The sequence below is a fragment of the Planococcus citri genome, chromosome 2 (assembly GCF_950023065.1).
Source record: "Planococcus citri chromosome 2, ihPlaCitr1.1, whole genome shotgun sequence".
In the NCBI taxonomy this organism is placed as follows: domain Eukaryota; kingdom Metazoa; phylum Arthropoda; class Insecta; order Hemiptera; family Pseudococcidae; genus Planococcus; species Planococcus citri.
In genome coordinates, this window is record NC_088678.1 from 63,545,471 (window position 1) to 63,562,831 (window position 17,361).

The 17,361-nt window shown below is 33.3% G+C and overlaps 1 protein-coding gene and 1 long non-coding RNA gene across 2 annotated transcripts in view; one reads left to right on the top strand and one right to left on the bottom strand.

Moving 5' to 3' along the window:
* LOC135837000 (D-beta-hydroxybutyrate dehydrogenase, mitochondrial) overlaps positions 1-17,361 on the top strand; it is a 46,130-nt gene that overhangs the window by 19,105 nt on the left and 9,664 nt on the right. The window lies entirely within an intron of this gene.
* LOC135837003 (uncharacterized) lies at positions 821-6,390 on the bottom strand. Its single transcript, XR_010557123.1, has 2 exons — positions 4,936-6,390; positions 821-1,673 (listed from the first exon to the last, which is right to left on the bottom strand). It is a non-coding gene; the product is annotated as an uncharacterized LOC135837003 (long non-coding RNA).

A 17,361-nucleotide genomic window follows, 5' to 3' on the forward strand; every position in this document is an offset into this window, starting at 1 on the left:
ATTACCCAGTCTCTGGTCGAATGACCGCTTTATATATCGTAAATCTTCTGTACGGTATTATCGAACATACAGACAGAGGTGTAATTTACCAAACACCGAACGTAAATACTCCGTAGGAGATACCAGATTCCTACACGAGAGGTTTTTCTTCAGTTTCTATTGACCTAATCTTCGAAAACAGGAAATATCCACAACCCTACGCTTTTCGTGATCATCTTCCCATACCATATGAGTGCGATATCGATCGAATTAGCCTCTGGTGAACTAAAGAGGTACCTAGGTACCTACTCGATGTTTTAATAATCATAAAGATCGTCGAATTGGTAATTGTTTCGTTATAATATAGGCAGGTTTACAAGTTTATTAAGCGAATATAAATTAGGTTTCTTGGTCCACGAATGAACCAATTTAACCGAGATGACCGCTCTGGAATTGATTTCACTGACGATAAAGTACACGATAGGGATAGGCTACCACGACGATGAAGGCGTTTTAACACGACCGCGATTAACGACCTTCTGTGTAGAAATTCACTTTATAGTTTATACACCTGATTTAACACCACTCGACTTACCGCAATCGATTGGATGTGATATTCTAGATGGTTAATTTTTCGCATAATTGGATCGCCGAGAGTGGTTGGTGCTGAGCTTGGGAACTGATTAGAATATTGTTAGCGATATTTACCTACAAACATGTTTCGAGAGTACGAGCGCTACTTGACACCGTAAAATGTGGTCAAGTACAAGTTGCATGAACAATTTGCGCTTAATTCATTCATATAAATGAAAGTAGAAATATGTCAAAAATAACGTAATGATTAATGCAAAACACATAGCGAGGTATTTATACTCAGATGTGGGTACATTTTGCTGTAAGAAATAATAAACAAGGCCGAAGACGATGAAGACAAATTTCATTTTCAACCGAAGGCGTTCTCCATGAAGTAGGTAATTCTGAAGCTTGAAGCTTGAAGCTAATACGCTGCAGTTCTCCGTCGACATCGACACATTAACATTGTTTCATCTAAAAACCACCATTATATTCAGCCAACTGGATCCGTATCATATACAAACTCCGGTGCAAATTTTACACGCTACAGTTCGTAACGCAGCTATGTAGTGTACATGAATGTGACATCATAATTAATCGAGCTGCGAATATAAAAATTCATATATGGTGTAATTTCCTTAAAGAATACGTGATAGATACCTACCTACCTACAAGTTAAAAATAAATCATTATGTAAACTTGTGAAAGCCGTTGGAAAAAAATATATCGTACATTTTATAGCAATAGGTTCCCTAGGTAGGTAGGTATCTTGTACGAACGAATCACATGTCCATAACCGTAAATGCTTCTGTTATTGAAATAATCTAACCTTATTTAATAATATATAACCACACTGATATACATGCTACATATCGTACATAGTACGTGTTTGTATTTGTAAATATAGGTACTAAACTTGATTGATATTTCAGCAAGTTCTTATTCCTAATTAGACGTAATTACTTGGTGGGTTAACGAACTGCTCGTACTGTAAAGGTTTTCTTATAGTTTAGGAGCTATTGTACCATCATCGTCGTTTTGTGTGTGTGAAGGTGAAAGGAACATGATGGAAAAAAACAACGTATTGTGGTCACAGGTGTTCTGTTTGATCGAGTAATTCTCTAAATAAAAGAAAAAATGATTAATTTGGAGTCAATAATAAATTACTATAGATATTAGGTAGGTCTACCAACATTCAGCCATAATAGTAAACTGAGCTGGTCATTCTGTCATTCGAACGATTCAAAAAGACAGCATCCAATTTTTTTCAGTAAATACCAAAAATGATGACACGATTTTGAGGCTCAGAATTGCTCAAAAATACTCAAATATATTTTCGTCAAAATATTTCAATTTTTCGTGCAGTTCTAGCACTTTTTGATGCGTTGCATGACACTTCAAAATTTCAAAATTTCTACCCCGAATTTTGAGGCTTAAAATTTCTAAGAAATGTTCAAAATACAATTTCGTTGAAATATTTGAATTTCTTGCGAAATTTCAACACATTTTGATAGGTCACATGACACGTTTTCCAAAACTCCAAAAGTCATATGGCCTGATTTTGAGGCTCAACAATGCTCAAAAATAATCGAAATACATTTTCGTTGAAATATTTGATTTTCTCGAAAAATTTTAACACATTTTGATAGGTCACATGATACTTTTTCAAAAATTCGAAAAATCATGACCCGAGTATGGGGCTCAAAATTCTTCAAAAATACTCAAAAGACATTTTCCTCAGAACATTGTAATTTTCTCGCGAAATTTCAACACACTTTGATAAGTCGTATGACACTCAAGTTTCGAAGAATTTTAATTATGCTCTACAAATTTTAACTCCAAATTAATCGGATCATGATTTTTGGGATTGTGGAAATGTGTCATATGACCTGTTGAAATGTGTTGAAATTTCGCAAAAAATTCAAATATTTCGACAAAAAAATGTATTTTGAATATTTTTGATGAATTTTGAGCCCTGAAATTGGGTCCTGATTTTTGAAAAAGTGTCATGCGACTAATTAAAATGTGTTGAAAGTTCACAAAAAATTCAAATATTTCAACCAAAAATGTATTTTGAGCTCCAAAATCGGGTCATGATTTTTGGGATTTTTGAAAAAGTGTCATGTAACTAATCAAAGTTTGTTGAAATTTCACAAAAAAATCAAATATTTTGACGAAAATGAATTTTGAGAATTTTTAAGGAATTTTAAACCTCAAAATAAAGTCATATTTTTTGGGATTTTTGAAAAATTGACATATTGTGACCTATCAAAATGCGTCGAAATCCAGGAAAAAATTCATGGATTTCACTGAAACAAGGTGTTTTGAGCTTTTTGAACACTTTTAAGCTCCAATATAGGGTCAAGATTTTTAGGTTTGAATATGCGATCTACATCTAACAGGATTCTGATTTCGTGAAAAATTCAAATAATTTGGCGAAAATGTATTTTGAGCATTTTTGAGAAATTTTGAGCCTCAAAACCGGATCGTGATGTTTGGGATTTTAGACAAAGTGTCCTATAACTATGTATCAAAATGTCTTAAAATTTTTCGATAAATTCGAATATTTCAACGGAAATTTATTTTGAGCATTTTTGAGGAATTTTGAGCCTCAAAATCAGATTATGGTTTTTGAGGTTTTAGAAAAAGTGCCTTGTGACCTATCAAAATGTATTAGTATTTCGCGAGAAAATCGAATATTTCAACAGAAATGTATTTCGAGCATTTTTGAGGAATTTTGAGCCCCAAAATCAGATCATGATTTTTGGGATCTGAGAAGAAGTGTGTTGTGACCTATCAAAGTATGTTAAAATTTTGCGAGAAAATCAAATATTCCGACGAAAATGTACTTTGAGCATTTTTGAGGAATTTTGAGCTTCAAAATGACATCACAATTTTTGGGATGTTAGAAGAAGTGTCTTGTAATCTATCAAAATGTGTTGAAATTTTGCGAGAAAAACGAATATTTCATCGGAAATGTATTTTGAGCATTTTTGAGGAATTTTGAGCCCCAAAATCAGATCATGATTTTTGGGATTTTAGAAAAAGTGCCTTGTGACCTATCAAAATGTGTTAAAACTTCGCGAGAAAATCAAATATTCCGACGAAAATGTATTTTGAGCATTTTTGAGGAATTTTGAGCTTCAAAATGACATCACGATTTTTGGGATGTTAGAAGAAGTGTCTTGTAATCTATCAAAATGTGTTGAAATTTTGCGAGAAAAACGAATATTTCATCGGAAATGTATTTTGAGCATTTTTGAGGAATTTTGAGCCCCAAAATCAGATCATGATTTTTGGGATTTTAGAAAAAGTGCCTTGTGACCTATCAAAATGTGTTAAAACTTCGCGATAAAAACAAATGTTTCAACGATAATGTATTTTAAGCATTTTTGAGGAATTTTGAGCCTCAAAATCAGATCATGATTTTCAAGAGTTTTGAAAAAATGTCATGCAACCAATCGAAATGCGTAAAAAACTTGGAAAAAATTCAAGGATTTCTACGAAAAAAGTATTTTGAGCTCTTTGAAAATTTTTGAGCCCCAAAATAATGGGTCATGATTTTTGGGATTTTTGAAAAAGTTTCATGCGACCTATCAAAATGTGTTAAAATTTTGCAAAAAATTCAAATATTTTGACGAAAATGTATTTTAGGCATTTTAGAAAAGTTTTGATCCAAATTTCGAGGCTTTTGATAAAAATGTACTCCTAATGTGATCTATCCAATAATGTATTGATGGTTCGGATGAAAATCAACCACTTCCATCAAATGCTTTTTTTTGAACAATTTTGAAAACTTTTAAGGCCAGAATTTGTTTTGAAGAAATGTCTCGCAATAACCTATAAAAATGGTTTAAAATTTCATTTTTTTGGGAGCCTCTGCTTAAAGTCAGCCAACTTGATACTTTTTGACTTTTGAATCGTAGACTAGGTAGGTTGCATAAATTTTTCCATTTTATTTATGAAAAATTGCTCATAATTCGAAACATTGTCAATTTATTAGGTCACAGGGCAAATGGAATATTCCTCAGGATAATTTTTACCATCTAAATAATCTCTCTTTCGCCTTATTTACCTCATTAGCATATTCCGCAGCTCGGTGTCGGTACCGAGATGCTTATAACATGATATGAGATAACCATTTTCCGGCTATTTGGTTGACCAAAAAGATGATCATTGAGAGAAAGTCTACGCTCATGAATATGAAAAAAATATACACTCGTGTAATGCATAGCTATTACTTACCTATAAACGTACGTACGTACCTATAATAAAATAGTATTCTTAATCAAATACATACGTATACAGATACACAGAACAACGTTATCACCTCGAAGATCACATAGGTAACAGACCTATACCATCTAGGTATCTATTACTTACCTATGGTTCAAAAATACATTCTTATAAAATTTCAACTTTCGATTTCATTAAATGATTCTATACACGAGTATTCTACATCTACACAGTAATCATGGGCACGTGTAGGTGTAACACTTCGAAAAGAAAAAAAATTACTTTACGTAATATTACAATGCACTCGTGCATTCGTTCGTGCATCATCCGCACCATAACAAAGATTTCACAATGCGTCTTACATTTAAAAAATATAATTTCACCGTTAGAAAAATTCCTGCAAATCAGGTTAAAGATAGCGAAATTTTTTTATTATTTTTTAACTCGTCCAATTAAGATTCGCCTGCCTACCTACGTCCTACGTGGTAATAAAATCCGTGCTATTTAACATCACGTGTGTCGTGTCCGCCGTTGATTTACCAATATAATTAATTTTTCACGCGGCAATTATCTGCTATTCTCTCTCTATCTCAGTATGTGAAAGTGAAGCCTTGTCAAATGATTCGTATAGGGCACCGAAAGAGTCAAAGAAAGATACAGCTATACCTCCATAGGAATGGAAGATATACTATCAACAAATCATATACATACCTCCTACGACAATTTCCTTCTGATGGAAACATGCTTTGACATCATCTTTCATCGGGTACAACCTGCGAGGTTCTTTCTCGTCAAATCTGTCAATCAATCGAGCAAAACGTAGGCCTATTACGGTTTGCCGATTTGCATTCGATGCGTGAATAATATACCGCTGTTTAGTGTTTACTGCTGATAAGAGGCCAATGCACTAATTTAATGATATTCAAATTGCAAACTAGATTACTTCGCTTGGTCGCGTATTGTGAGAATATTTGGCCTAAACAAAAGCAAATTAATTGGCGAGTTTATTGTTACAGTTAATTTTTTACTAATTATACTCGTGAGAGAATTTTTACGCGTAGGTATGAAATATTTTCAAGGTTAGATTCGCACAAGCAAGGTCCAACAGCAGTAAAGATATACGTGTTATGTAATTATCCCATTAGAAAAAAATTCTCGAATATGTAATTACCTGTGTATAAAGAGTATTTATCGAGTTTGCATCTAATTTAGAGCACGCGACAGGATTTAGTATAGGTACGATGGAGGCGATGAAGGTAACTAGGTAATGGAATCAGAATCACCTATACAGAGATTTTATTTTTATAATCGTAGAAACGGTGCAGCTTCTTTCATCATTTCATCAACATGGCTAAATTTGTACACAGAATATCCATTTTGAAAAGTTAGAATTTTCCCCCTTTCATCCCCCAAACTTGCTACCTCGGGTGAGAAAATAATTCAATATTTTTTATTTATCTCCTATCTGCAAAAAAGTGGCGATAGTAGCTTCTCAATTTAAAAAAAAATGTAAAAAATCAAGTTACCTACCGAAATTTTTTGTTTCTGCGTCAGAATTTTTTAAAATAATTCCCTTTAAAAAAACGTTCTCTGGCTCTTCAAACCATTTTAATCCCCTCGTAAGGAACCCCCCCCTTGAGTTGAAAAAATAAAAAAAAGGAAAATAATTCAAAATCAGGGAAATTTTTTTTAAATATCTCATTTCCATATTAAAATTGTTCTACATAACCCCCTTCTCATGGGAAAACCCTCGATGGACCTCCAAATGATGTTAACCTCTCTTGTATAGAACCCCTACCCCAATTTGAGAAAATAATAATGAAAGATAAAAAAACTAGAAAAAGTGAAAAATTGATATCTGTACAAATTTTTTTTTTAGACAGAGTACTTTTAAAATAATATAACCACACTTTCAAGAAAACCCTGTCTTGGTCCTCCAAATGATGTTGGCTCAGTGGCGTAGCCAGTATTTTCTCAGGGGGGCAAAACCAGATTTTTAGGCATGAAAAATCGAAATCAAAAGTAATTTTTTGAAAACTTTTCGTGATGTGTGATGATTTTATAAAAATTGAGGAAAAATTCTTGCTCTAGCGAAGCGAGAACTAGGATTTTTTGAAAAAATGGGTCCAAAAAACGAAAAAAGATCCATTTTTGCATGTTTTATTTCAAATTTTTGCTCGCTTGGGTGGAGCAATGGCCTCCTTCGCCCCCTTGGCTACGCCATCCACAGTGTTGGTTGCCTTGTGTGAAGCCCCCAAAGTTGAAAAATATCGAAAAAGATGAAAAATTAATGTCTGTGGGAATAAATTATGTAGGTATTTAAAATTTTTCATTTTTGAGCAGAATACTTCTAGATGACTTTTTTTCAAGAAAAAGCATCCCTCAGTACTCTCAACAAAGTTGGCCATCTACATAGAGACTTCCGAAATTAAAAAAAATCAAAAAGATTAAAAAAATAAGTATTTAAAAAAAAATTTAATCTCCTTTCACTGATTTGTGAGTGTTTTTAAATAATCTTTCAACAAATCAAATAAGTTTTAGAAACTTTAGAGAGAGACCAAGTTACACTTTTTCATTGTGGAGGTAGTGACGAGGAAGAGGGGGGGGGGTGAAAATCGAAAATATTAATTATTGCTTTTCTTATGAGGATGGGAGAATAGACCAAATTCAAGGATAAAATTTTTTAAATTTTTACAAAAATCATAAAAATATCCATCATTTTTTTATTTTTTAAGGAAGGGCCAACAAACAGAAAAACACGAAAAAAACTTCTCAAATTTTATTTTAATAGAAGGAGAAGGGATTCAATTATTACTATCAATCTTTTTCACTAACTAAGGTACCTCTACCTACGTAAAAAAACATTTCGATTTTTTTTTCAATTCAAAATTTTCAGATGTTTAGATCTTTTCCCCCAAATTCAGTATCACTTGCGAGGGAATTTCTATAAATTAAAATTTCCAAAATAAGGGAAAAATAAGAGGTAAATTCAAAAATTATTGACAGAAAATATGAAAAAACAAGTCATTTCCCCAAAAATACCTTAATATTTTTCAGAAGGACGAATCCCAAAATTTGCGTTCCATTTGAAAAATAGAAAAAAAAAGACAAAAGCAGTAAAATTTCTCAAATTTTACTCGAGTGGAAGGGGGTAAAGGGGGAAGGGTTTAATATTATTACTACCTATCGATTTTTTTTTCACTATTTTAGAAAGAATTTCGATTTTTTTTTCAATTCAAAGTTTTCAGATGTTTAGATCTTTCTCCCAAAATTTATTACCACTTCAGAGAAAATTTTTAGAAATTCAAATTTTCAAAATAAGGAAAAGTTAAATGGGAAATTCAAAATTTTAAAATTTTAAATTTGAAAAAACAAGTAATTTTTCCAAAAATAACTTGATATTTTTCAAAAGAGGGAGCCTCAAAATTTTTCTTCCACGATTAAAAAATAGAAAAGAATGAGTACAAAGTGTCAAACAAATAGGAGATCATGAATAAAAGGAAAAAAGAAGCATTTTCTGAAGAACATCTTTTTCAAACATTTCAATCTTTGGGAATCAAATTTATCAGGATCTCTTTACCAATAAATAGAAGGGTCAAAAATATTTAACGTTATTTTTGAGGAAAATGGACCAACTCTAACGTAAGGATTAGAAGGTAAAAAAAAAACGTAAAAATTTCATTTTCTCGGATTTCTTATATATTTTGAAAACGGGGGGGGGGCGTCCTGACACGACTTCTTCTTACTAACATATGGTTGGAAACATTTTTCTCATGAGACTCGACAACTTTAGGGCGTAAACAAAATTATATTTTTTTCACAAGCAGGTATGAATAATAGCTCTACCCTCTAATTCACAGGCTGGTCATGGGTAAAAGTGGGGGGGGGGCTAAAATTGGTATTAAGTTGATTTTACCTAAGTAATTGGAAGTAGAAAGTTTCCAATTTCAAAATTTTTTTCTGATAGGTACTTTGATTTTTTCATATTTTTTGTACATTGTTAAATTTGGGGGGGGGATCTCACCGGCACCACTTATTTTTCCCTGAGGGAGCCGAAAATTCCATGGCGTGATTTTTTCACCCGAAAAGTAAGTAACAACTTTAGAGAGCGGAAGCGTGAAAAAAATGAAATAACATCCCACTTTATATTAAAATAATGTAAACTCTAATACGAGTAATATCCATAAGCTTGCATTTCCATTTAGCCACCTAGGTACCTCACTCGATGTAAAAAAAAACAAGCTGTTAAAAAAACAAACAATGTCCAAACCAGCGAAAAAAATTAGTACCTAGTAAACGTTTTTATCACCGGCTTATTATCCTCAATTACTTCTGACGATATATTTATCCTTCGAAGATAAATTCTTTTTTTCTTAAAAAAAAATGAAAAAACCTAGTTATTAATGTCACTTTCTATACGATAATTCGCTGCAGCGTGAACCGGACCGTATAATCATTTACATCTTATGACCGACAGCGGCAGTTGTTTAAAGAATTTTCACCGATCCGTGGAATTACGAGTAGGTAGGTCTACTACGTATACGAATTATGAAAGATATGCACATTTTTTATTGAATATTTTTTTCATCTCCATTTCAATCTGCAGTAAAAAAAATTCAGAGTGAGATTCCCTTCGAATTCGGAAGTGAGAAAAAAAAATGTCGGAAACTTTTCCTTTAAGTATTCAGGAAATTTTTAGTGTTTTGGGCGTAGGCGGAATTACCTATACCTACCTTTTGATGGTGTTTTTTCGGGCGAGTTTTCAGACTACAAAAATATTAGCACTTGATCCGGATAGTGAAGTACGAGTATAAGTACTTAGAATTCTGGTGTATTGTATCGCAATTCGCAATATTGTAAAATGACAAGCGTATCTGGGATCTGGGCGGTATTCTAAGGTATTACGAAGATGTGCAGCCGATGACCGGACGAGAATTCGTTGGTATCATTTATTCTTTCAGAAGCCCATCATCGAAAATCTTTTCATGTCAATATGAAAGGCGTGAAATTCGTGTTTTAATTAACTTTACTATGGGTGTACTTGTAGTCTTGTGTACTTGTACCTGTGGCAAAGAAAATAGATGACCAAATATAGTCTGCTGAAGGTGTTAATGCGTATTAGAACTACCTATCTGAATTCTCTCCGGACCCGGAGTACAAGTATAGGCTCCGTTCAGGTTGGAAATTACAAGATGTGCACCTATGTGTTCTCTCAAAGCTTTGGGCAATTAATTAACGAGTAAGTACGAATACGAAACCTTTGTTTACAATAAAAATTTACAAATGTGCACAAATTTACAATTTACAACTTGAACGTATAGCCAGAGGTGGGGCACCAGCTGGGTGAATGGGCTCCATTTCGCTCTCAAATGATGCAAAAGCATAAAAAAATCACTAAAAATTGTCAAAAAGTGATCAAATTTTAGATTTTGACAAAAAAAGCAGATTGTTCAACGCATTCAGTAATTATTCTTCTCCTTCATTAAGTAAATGTTCACAAATTACGACGATAGATCATAATTCTCTTCCAGCTGAGTAAATAAGTGTAAGTGAACAACAAACAACAACTATGAACGTGAAAGAACTACAGAAAAAAAACCTCCATTAGTCAATAGTGCTAATTTATTCGAAAGTTAGCGAGTTTGCAAGCCGAGATGATACCAATTAACATTCATAAAATTGATCATGAGCCGGCCATTTGGTAACTGGAACTATAGTCAAATCGCAAATACGTACACCTCAAAAGTATACTTACTTATACACAATGGAAAGGTAGGTAGAGGTACCAAACTCGAACAATGGCCCAAATGAAGTCCAATACCTAGTTGTGGATTAGAAAGAAGGTGGACAGAATAGCAAATTAGATATGGATTTCCTACGTTATTATAAAACTATAGAAAATGATTTTTCTCTTATTATCGTACGTTTGAAGCGTAACGCGTTGTCGTTCATATAACATTATTTTATTAATAACTAACTACGAGTACACAGCCTAGGTCTACCTACCTCCTGTACCTTGCTAAAACGTTACAGGTTGTATCTAATCATCGAGCATGATCTTTCCTTTAGACATTTCTTTTTAAAGATTTTCAATCGTAGAACGCGTTGCTTCTCCCTTGGCTGCATGCACTCGTATATATAACGGAACGTCTTTCTAGTTTATTGATTTTGCTATTTCCGCGTGTATAGGTATAGACTATAGATAGATAAACAAAGCCTATGTGAAATTAACCGAGATGTGGAATAAATAAGCTGCGTAGAGTACCTAGACGTAGACGAGCATTTGAAACGTGATACCGACTATAACGGTATTTAGATTAGATGACGATGTAAAATATTTAATTGAAAATGGATTTTGGCTCATTAGATGGTTGACCACTGAGGCACTGAACGTTGGTAGGTAATTCTCTTTCTTTGACTTCCGATCGTTACAGATATGCATAATACTTCGGATCGATTCCAATTACCCATTTCCTTGATAAAGAAATAATACAAATCTGCCAGTCAGAAATGATAACGTCTAGTCCGGTATATGACTATAAGAGGTATCTGCACCCCTCCCTTCTCGCTACCGAGCCTCCGGTACACATTTTTTCAAAATTAGACATCCTAAGAGACAAAAAAATAGCGGCTATTTTGACTTTTGAACCGAACAAAGCAAGGCCAAAAAAGCGTACAAAATATACTTATCACAAGCCAGAATTTCAAGCGGTGAGTCTATTTTTCGACTTTTGGTGAATTTTCAACAATCAAATTTGGGCCAAAAATGAGAAAAAAAAATCAAAATCTCATCATATTAATCAAGAATACTGACATATTTTCAAAAACTTTTTTAGCGTAAAATATCTGTTTGAACTCGATAAACGTTATGCGAGGTGATTTTTCTATTTTCGACCCTCAGGGGGCAGAAATTGGGGGGGGGGGTTTAATTTTTGGAAAATTTTGGAACCACCATCTTGAACCTATCCCTTTGAGCCCACCTAAAAAGCTTTTTACAGTTTATTAGTATGTGAAAGATCTTCTTTCTACCAAAATTTGAGCTCAATAAAATTTTGCGCTGGTATTAAAAAATCCAGTTTCCCATTTTTTCGAAATTTCGAAATTTTTGGAACCCCTGGAAAACTAGAAACTTACAATTTGCGCCAAACGTAACGTTTTGAGGTATATATTCAAATATCTTGATGAAAAAGTTTGATTAAGCTCCCTGTGTATTCGTAACTTTGAACCCGTTTTTTAGAGCCCCCCCACTTTAGGCACCCCTAAAAAAGGTGTTTAAGCACATTTTTTCAAATAAATTGAAGAATTTACATTTGAACCACACTGGCAAGTGCTCGATAATTTTTCGTTTGATTTTCCCTGTAACGTTCAAAATTAAGCTTTTTTGGGCCAAATTCTGTGATTTTACTCTTAGAAAAAACCGCCAAAATCACGTTTTCATGATTTCAACGAAGTAAAATCTCAGAATTTGGCCCAAAAAAGCTTAATTTTGAAAGTTACAGGGAAAATCAAATGAAAAATTATCGAGCACTTGCCAGTGTGGTTCAAATGTAAATTCTTCAATTTATTTGAAAAAATGTGCATAAATGTCTTGTTTAGGGGTTCTTAAAGTGGGGGGCTCTAAAAAAAAAAGTTCAAAATTACGAATATACAGGGAGCTTAATTGAACTTTTTTATCTAGATAATCGAATATATACCTCAAAACATTACGTTTGGCGCAAATCGCAGGTTTCTAGCTTCCCAGGGGTTCTCAAAATATCGAAATTACGAAAAATTGGAAAATTGGATTTTTGAGTACCAGCGTACAATTTTATTGAGCTCAAAATTCGCTAGGATGGAGGTGGAGGTCTTTCAGATACTAATAAACTGTAAAAAGCTTTTTAGGGAGGTTCAAAGGGGTAAGTTCAAAATGGTGGTTCCAAAATTTTCCAAAAATTGAAACCCCCCCAATTTCTGCCCCCGAGGGTCGAAAATGGGGAAATCACTTCGCATAACGTTTATCGGGTTCAAACAGATATCTTACGCTAAAAAAGTTTTTGAAAATAATACTCAGTGGTTCCAAACATTATTTTTTATTCACAACTTTGGGAACCCCTGGAATCAAAAAAATGGTCATTTTGGGTTAACTAACCACGGATTCGTATTTGGGACATTTTTTCGTTTTTTTGAAATTAAAAAAAATTATCTAAAAATTGGCACCGCTGTATTCCAAAATGTTTTCCCAGGAATGATACTTTTTCAATAGGTATTTTGGCATAAATTAATGCGATATTAAATTGATTGTAGGTGACTTCAAATCGTTTTGAAGTCTCCAGCGAATTTTTTCAAAATTCTTGGAGCCTCCAACAGATTTTTAAAACTTGAAATTGTCATAAAATTTTACCAAATGAATTTGGAGAGCTCATGAAATCGACGACATTTTTCAAGTTTTTGGCAATTTTTTTCGTCAAAAAATTAGCATCACTGTGTTCCAAAATATTTCCTAAAGCTCTTTAATATTTCCCACGTTTCAGGAATACAAAATTTCAATCCCTTTTTTCAACAACTTCGACGTCTCACAAGCAAACATTTTTTTATTTTAGAATCACATTTTTTTTTTAATTGAAAATTTGAATTTTTTGTAAGTTGTTTTACATCATCAGTCAAAATTTCAGGTGGTAAGTTCATTTTTTGATTTTTGGTGAATTTTTCAAAATCGGAACAAAAGATTCGAAACGGTTCTGAACCGTTTCGAGGAGTTCTGGAGCATCCAGCAGAGTTTCGATACTTGGAATTTCCACAAAAAAAAAATTACCGCAAGTGAAGTTGGGAAATACAATTTTTTTCTGCACGTAATTTGGAGGCACGATATTAAATCGATTTTAGGTGATTTCAAATTGTTTTGGAGTCTCCAGCATATTTTTGAAAATTTCTGGAACCTCCAAAAGATTTTTGAAATTTAAAATTTCTATAACATTTCACTAAACGAACATGGAAAGCTGAAATTCACTCTGCACTCTAATTTCGACATGATGTTAAATCGATTGTAGGGGATTTCAAGTCGTTTTAAAGCCTCCAGCAACTTTCGGAGAATTCCTGGAGCGGCCAGTGGATTCTTGAAACTTTAAATTTCCTTAAAATTTTACCAGTCGAAGTTGGAAAACCAAAACTCACTCTGCATTCTAATTTTGGCACGATATTAAATCGATTGCAGGTGATTTTAAGTCGTTTTGGAGCCTCCAGCGACCTTCTGGAAATTCTAATCGACTTTCTAGCGTGTTGAAATTGAGATGTATGGTGAATTTCGGCTTTCTATCTTCATTTGTGGTAAAATGTTGTGGAAATTTCAAGTTTCAAAAATCTGCTCGAGGCTCCAGGAGTTTCCAAAAAACCGCTGGAGGCTCCAAAAAGACTTGAAACCACCTCCAGTCGACTTCATAGCATGTAAAAATTGGAGTACAGAGTGAATTTTGGCTTCACAGATTTTAATGTCTTTTAATAGCATTTTGTGGAAGTTTCGGATTTCAAAAATTTGCTGGAGACTCTATAGAACTACTCAAAACGGTTGAAAACCGTTTCCAATCGATTTGTCAGGTCGAAAATGGAGTATTTCCCAAATTTCAGCTTTCTAGGTCAATTTGACAAAATTTTGACTTTTTTTCTAATTTTCGACCCAAATTTGATTTTTAAAATTTTATCAAAAATCGAAAAGTGCCCCTCAGCACTTGAAATTTTCCGGCTGACTTGTCAATCAAATGGCCGCCGTTTTGTGAGAAAGGTCTTTTTTTTGACAAGACACAAGACTACTTTAAAATGCTTCTAAAACACAAAATTTCAGTCACTCTTTTCAAGAACTTCGACGTAGGACAAGGGAACATTTTTGCATCTCAACAACGTTATTGGAACAAAATGATGTAAAATAAGGTCAGAGTTTTCAATTTCGATTAAATTCTTTGTAGATTTTTTTTTTTTAAATAGGTAGGTAAATAAAAAATGTGAATTTTTTGAAAATTTTTAGAATTGGGTTAATAGAATTTTATGTTTCTGAATTTTAAAAAATTTCCGCTTCGAATAAAATATAATTTTGTGCGATGGAGAAAAAACGCAGATATTTTGAAAAATACCAAATTGGAATTTCATTTTGGAATTGGTAGGAGAAATTGAAATGTAAAGTATCTAATTTTGATACAGGTAAGATTTGAGAAATTACTTTTGAAAAAAATCAGATTCCAAAAAGAAATTATCAATAAGATCAAAAATTCAAATTGATGTATTTTTCATAAAAGTTCTTTAGTTTTCTGTAGTGAAAATTTTTTCAGTTGAAAAATTCCGATGCTGCATAAAAACAGTACCAGTTTTTTATACTTCAACCGAATTTTCTAAAATTCCAAAATAAAACTCGATCAAAATCAAAAACCTAGACATTACCTTCTTTTTACCCTATTTTAATCCAATTTTGTTGAGATGTAAAAAAATTTTCTGTGCGTTATCAAAGCTGTTGAAAAATGGAAAAAAGCTCGTGTTTTCGAACATCGAATTTTTCCTTGGGAAAACAATCAAAAAATTTTACTGCAGATTTCCATCAATTTGGCTTTTTGTTTCTGTCTGCTTCTGCAAATTTTCTTTCTTGAAAATATGTACTAGAAATTTATCGGTTGAACTCCACCCAGGCGTTAAAGGGTTAAGAAAAAATATGTTCCAGAGGATCGGAGGGGAGGGGGGAAGGTGAGCAATACCCTTATTATCATTATACCGAAGTATTATGACAAAAATGAAAATAACGATCATTATTTTTTCAAATCATGCATCCACACTTCTATTTTCACTATTTTACTTTCGACGTTGAACCAAATAGATACTTTCTGTTTTTTTTATACCCTGCACTTACGCGTGTGATCTTTATACCCATTCTTCAGAGATGATTTTTTATTACGAAATGACCAAGCATACTTCATAGTTCATTGTAAAATAAATACTGTATTGATTCGCATACTATGTATTATTTAATACCTACCGTACGTTGCATAAATTGAAAGATTCGCACGAAATACATAGGCATATTTTTTTTTTCTACACGATATATTTATCCTATTGTTTGCATACATATTATACCTACGTGTGCGATAATTTGTATACCAACTGCGAGAACTATAGTTAGGTAAATAGAACAGGTGTAAAATACAAATTCATTTTTCATAATAACCAGGATCCGGAGATCACAAAGTATCAGCTCATCTTTGCAGGTGCTGGGATAACATATTATATACATACCTACCTACCTCATATACTGGTTCCTGCATCTGCTCAAAAGGTAACTGAACTCAATAGAAAACCATCGCTGATTATTTTGCATATTAGAGTAAATTTTGAAATTAAATTTTACGAGCTCTAATCAGCGGATTTGAAAGGATTTCACTTGACCAATACCTACCTATATGTATAAAAAAAATCATACAGATATATTATGTTGATGTGGGACATGGAACCTATTCGTACGGTGAGCCACACAGCACATAGTTCTCTTGTCACGTACAAGGCTGTCAACCAGAGAGAAAGTTGAGTAGAGCTAGAGCTGTGCAAACTGTCACACAATAGAGATGGAAAAAAAATATTAAACGATTTTCAAACCTTAGTGACAGTCGGATCTACGAAGGTGGAATTTAAAAATCTATGACGTAATTCGCATGTGCCATGTAATTGCATTCGTGAACGTATTAATGAGATATTCAAATTCGTCCAGTGCACACCTATAATACTTACACGAGTAAGTAAACGAATGCTTGTGATGGTGATTTATATTCAGCGACATAAACAAAGAATGCAGCGGTGTTAATTGTAAATTAAACTGACGTTTATTATGATAAATAAGATGGGATTTAATTCACGGTCATGGACAATGCCACCTTTTTTGAGCTGAATAAAAAGGCGTCTCCCATGCAGAGGTATACACGAATAGTCGAATACCTACCTGCAACTTATCATGTCAAAATTTGGAACACACACGTGTAGGCTTTATTAATATGTGACCGTAAAGCTACACAAGTTCAGATTGAGATGTATTCCAGTGACTTGTGAATTTTACGAGCTTTCTCACAATATACAAATACATACGATGAAACATTGCGAGATTTTCAACATATGTAGTAGGTATATTTTTATACTTGCGAATCACGAACGTATATGAGTCAGGCTGGCGGGACGAGGTAGACCTCTTGAAGCGTAAATTTTTAATATTCACAGTATACCTACCTACTCGGGTTTAATAAAACGGTCGAAATAACATAAGTCGTCTTTCGCGTATCCGCTCTTACATATAGAATTTTTTTCTCTTCGGCAGTCTCATTTGCGGAATGCTGAATGAACATGTTTCAACAAAACGTGAACCAACGCTGAAACGAATAATTAGCGGACAAACGGTCGCGCATTGGACTGGATGCGGCCACCAGTTAATTACGTAACTCAGGTAGCAACTACTCGTAGATTTCATTGCTTACGTACCACAGTACCATGGTACTTGCTACTTACCTTTTTCTTATCATTAATTACTAATTCAGTCTTGATATTTTGTACGATATGGTGAATATCAAACAGTTAATT